Here is a 4,963-nt window from a genome sequence, read left to right as displayed (position 1 = left end):
ATTCTTGCTACGGGGTTCCCGCATCCCGTGCACATCGCTTTGCAGCCTGATCGTCGGTGGTGCTAGCAGTTCTGTTATTGGGCTGGCCGGTGCTTGTTGCGGTTGCGCCGACCATCGCGATAGCAGGCTTGTTAGTCGCTATTTAAAGCAGCGTTGGACATCGGAGAACCGGCGCTGGAACGACGGAGTGGAGCGGCGCAGGTACCGCGTTGTGTACCGCCGCATAACGGTGAGGGGAATGTCAGAGAGCAGCGCATGCGCTTGCGTTACCCGAGCGCTAGCGCGCGCCGACGCACAGCTGGCATTGCGAGGAGCGAGCGCTAACCCGCAGATAACGCTGCGGTGAGAGCGGCGGAGAGCGCATGCGCAGCTGGCGCGGACAACGACGAAGCCGGATGGATGGAGGGATGCATGTATGCATGGACAAGGCGGGTGAATGAGATGCGTCGCATCTAAAAGTAAAAGGCGTAGAATAGATACCTGATGTGCACCATGCCTAAATGGGCTTGTTTCGGAAAATTCGCAAGCAGCGTAAACGGTGCATTGTCTGTAAAGAAAGTAGTTTTTTGAATATTAGTGGCGGTCCGGTTTTGCCGTAACCTTTTAATTTTTTACAAGATATTAGGAGTAATTGTATCCACATTTTCACGATACTTTAATCGACAGATAAGCATATCAGAGGGAACTTTTTTTCATAGGCATATAATCTCACAGTTATAATTTAACCGACATCGGATGTAATAACTAGCAGTAGATGCCCTGCTCATTCGTCAGCTGCCTTCTCTATGCTTTGGCCAAAAGCGTGAAAATGTCGCCGTAACTTTATCAAGCGGCCTTCAGGGAAGTATTTGTTGTTGGAATAAAATTTATTCATGCAATATCATTATAGAGGCAAACGGCCAGTGACTCTTTAAATATCAGCTGAAACTACTTCTAGGGAACGTCATTGTTCGACAAGATGACTCAAGTCACGGTATAAATCCTTGAAGCTGGGATGCGAAGTCCCCTTTCTGCGTTTCAAGTAGCCTTTGTCTGAAAACCTATGTTCTTGTGTAAGCGCGCGTCTTGTGAAATGATCGCTATTGCTGTCACCGTTATGTACGTATACATTCGCTTCTTGTTAGGCTTAAAGTGCTAAATGCCCAGCATACGAGCCATTCGTAAAAACTTTCGGCAATTTGTATTTCAGGTTTGTGTTCTCTGAAGCCAGTCGACCGGTGGTGAGGCGGCGAGTAGAAAACTGCCACAGACGAGTACGACCTATTTTTACGTTATCCGAACATATCCTAGCGTTGTGTCTCAGGAATGAGAAAGGTCTGTAGTTTCTGCTATTTCCCTGGCCAAGTTGCGTCGACATTACGCAAGGCTGATAATTGGGATCTCCGGCGTAGCAATTTCCAGCACATGTTGCAAGGCTAACCCCGCCCGACCCTACAAAACCACCACCACCATCACTACTTCAGTCAAAGAGCTCGACTGTGAACTGGCTAATAACTTGAGGTTGTACATTTTTTACTCTAATCCGGAAACTGGATATTTGCTACGTTCGCGTCATTCACACTCGCTTCAACTGGTCGTAACATCAGGTGGGACTGCGCTCTGACACTAAATTTTTAGCTTCTCCCGGACACTGAAGTTCGAAGGAACTTCCTATTTAACAGTCTCTAAAGCACCAATGCACTGTTCTCTAGTTTTAAATACGCAATATACTTTTCTTGCATCTTAGGCCTAAATAGCGAAGGGCTCTATCCTAACAAGGCCTTGTAACGAAAAAAATTTACGATATTTGTCTTTGATATTTCGAAGGCAATAATTTCTGTCCGTAATTTCTGTCTGACACCATGTTTGTAGAGAAATTTGGGGCAGCCACCAATTCCTAACTATGGTGTTGCATAACAATCCAGATAAAATCATTTGAAATGCTGACGAACATTTTTCTTGGACGCGTTGTGCGCACCTTATTTTGCAGACACCACCAAGAGAAGCAAGTATATATTTATTTCTCACGCTCAAATTTTGCAATGTCAGTATTTATTTTTAAATCTTAAAATAACGACCATTAGCGATTGTGTAATGAGTGTCGATATGAGAATTCAGTTGTGGAGACTACAAGCGAAGTAAAGGGCACCAACAAGTTAGGTATCTTATTATGTTTCGAAAACGTATGTTAGCCTGGTCACAAGAAGAGGAGATGGACCCAACACAGCTAACAACATGCAATCTGCTCAGTTTCAGCGATGTTTCTAGAGATAGCATCGCACCAACTCCCTCAATTATTCTTTGTCGCTTCAGAATCTCACATGAGGATAAATAAATAGTTATATGTTCCCGACAATGATCAAAATATATATGTTGCGCGAAACGAAATAGTTTCAGGTGGCTGAGTTAGTCATTGTTACAATGACAGTGATATAGTCGTATTTGGAGCACACCAGAAGGCATGGTTTACGAGGAACACTGTAGCGACTGATTACTGCATTCGAAGCAAGATATGTAAAAAATACCGGAATCAGTACATTGATTTATATAAAAGGACCACTGATGGCGAAATCCGCTAAAAAGGTATTTCAGTATAAGAGGTGAACCACATAGCTGTTCAAAGATCACAGCTCTTCTTTGTTTCGAGAAGTCACACCTGAATTCAAGATCAGCTCGTAAAATAAAGATTTGGAAACGTTCTTCACGCTAGCACTGTATCGGGATATTCTATTTGAAATAAAAATGGAATAAATGCATAAATATGGATGCTACTGAAAAGTGCATTTGGCGGTGAAATTAAACAAAATGTACTACGCAATAACGGGCGGTCTGAGCTGTTCTTAGATGGGATCACTACTTAGGTTGTACTGGTGCGGGTGCATGTGAGGTCACCTTATAATAGATATTTTTGGAACATTCTTCACGATAGAGTACTATTTCAGCAATATTGCTTTTATTTTAGTGAGTCGTGCGTTATAGAAACTGGAAAAAATATCAAAATTCCACGTGAGGGATTGTAGCAAGCTCTGTAATTTGAAGCAAATTTGCTCACTGTGACAGCAAAATACAGGAAAGCTAGAATGACCAATAGAATCAGTTTAAAAAGAAGCATTCTTCTGATCTCAGCGCCTGAAAATGAGCCAGGGAATCCGACGGTCTGTAGAACAGAGTTAGGTTTTTTTTTAAAATGTCATCGTTTTATTAGAATAGGAGCATTACTAACGATGCTTACCTTGACGAGAAAAGTATATATAAGTAGTTTAAGAAGCAAGAGAACAGTAGGCTTGGCTGTGTGATGGCTCATTCTCACAACGAGGAAAAGGTATTGCTGTTGAATGTTCAGAAAGTCACTACACGCTGTCCACTTCGCCCCGTTAACATTCATTGCTGCGACTTAATGTTGCATACACCCGAAGCTTCTTGTTTATGCTGGGCTGGGTAGAGTCGCCATTGTACACAGTGTGCTCTACTACCGACAACATCAGGCGCATTTTGAGCCACTGCTCGCGATATGCCAGTCAGCGGGCAACAGCGTTGAAAGCGCTTGTGTGACTACGACGCGGATGTCCTCTGAAACTCTCACACTTCCTTGGACCCTGGCGAAATCGTGAGGAAGCAGTGCTGGGTACAAAAACACTCCTTACTTTTCTTGCAGAAACAGGGCTAGAAGAGGTTCCGTGAACTCTCTGAGCATGTACAATTTGTATATGTGTGCATTTCTCCTCTTCCTTTCCTTTCTTTTTTTTCTTTTTTTCTCTATTATTCGCTGTAACCTCACTGTATTCACCCCATCTGGAGTAGCAAGCCCTACCGTTAGTGGGGCTGACTTCTTCAGCTTTCATTAAAGGCATTCTCTCTCTCTCTCTCTCTCATTGTGTGCTATAGGGAAAATTATAAAAAAACAGAAAAAAAAGGTTCGTCGCAAGACACCCAAAAATACTAATTCATATGCAGCTCCCTGTTTTTTATTAAAATTAGATTTCTTGATCACTTACTGCCCTTTCCCTACCAGTAAAAGTAATTGTTGTTCGTGCTTATGTCTTTGCAGTGCTACTTCGATGGACCAGGTAGAAGTCACGGCTGCATCAATGGCTGCAAATGCTATAGGTTTTTCCATGACGTTGGGTATATGTTGCGTGTTGGGTCTTGCTGGAAGATAACGTACACGCGATATTTGGGTGGAGGTGCGTATTTCACCTCTGAACTAAAAAAGTAATATGGGGAAACGAATCGCGCTCAATAAAGTTGCTATCGTGTACCAGTGGTCAGTTTGATGCCTTCCGCGTTCGGTATACGTCGTCCTCTCGTTTTCTCGACACACAATTGCATGCTCGTGGAATCACAGCACACAAAGTAATAAACGAGCGCCTACAAAACAGTATCGGGCTGCGCATGTTTTTTTAAAATAGATTATATTGATACGTTGTTCACTTCTGAAACGGATATTGCATCAAAATTGTTTTAGTTGGTCATTCAGATTTTGCGTGTTCTTTTATGGCTAAAATATCGTTACGTGGTAACAAGAATAAAGAACACGATGTATTTACAGTATTTACAGGGGAGAGCAGGGCAGAGAGAAAGCTGACATGAGCCTCTTCTTCCTTCAATCTCCCAGAAAATATACCCCCGTCCTAGCGCTTTACTGCATTTTGGCGACATGCAGCGCCTCTTCGTTCCCGACACGTCGGTGTAGTACAACAGCAGACGATCCCCGCCACCCTACGTGTCTTTTCAATGAGAAGCCAAAGCGAAACTTGATTGCATTTACCCTAACCTCGTTTCATTGCGTTTCCATGATAGCGCACTAAATAAAATCGCCGTTAAATTAGTTGCAGAGGCTAAACAAAACAATATTCTCTCCAACTAGCCTATTTATCGGCTCTCGTTTGAGCGAGCAGCCGGTATGGTCGCGGCTTGCATCGCTATTTCAGGTGGTTTAACTCAAGGAGAAAAAAGGTATTTGAGGAGGGGAATCCGGAGGGCT

The 4,963-nt window shown here is 43.2% G+C and overlaps 1 long non-coding RNA gene across 1 annotated transcript; it reads left to right on the top strand.

The window, feature by feature from the left end:
* Positions 1-1,014: 1,014 nt before the first annotated feature.
* Positions 1,015-4,209, top strand: LOC144173571 (uncharacterized). Its single transcript, XR_013323322.1, has 3 exons — positions 1,015-1,098; positions 1,190-1,253; positions 4,028-4,209. It is a non-coding gene; the product is annotated as an uncharacterized LOC144173571 (long non-coding RNA).
* Positions 4,210-4,963: the final 754 nt, after the last annotated feature.

Source organism: Haemaphysalis longicornis, unplaced genomic scaffold (assembly GCF_048455015.1).
Source record: "Haemaphysalis longicornis isolate Haplotype H1 unplaced genomic scaffold, Haemaphysalis longicornis Haplotype H1 scaffold_3, whole genome shotgun sequence".
Lineage (NCBI taxonomy): Eukaryota > Metazoa > Arthropoda > Arachnida > Ixodida > Ixodidae > Haemaphysalis > Haemaphysalis longicornis.
Note: the sequence above shows the minus strand (reverse complement) of the source record. Positions and strands in the feature narration are given on the sequence as shown.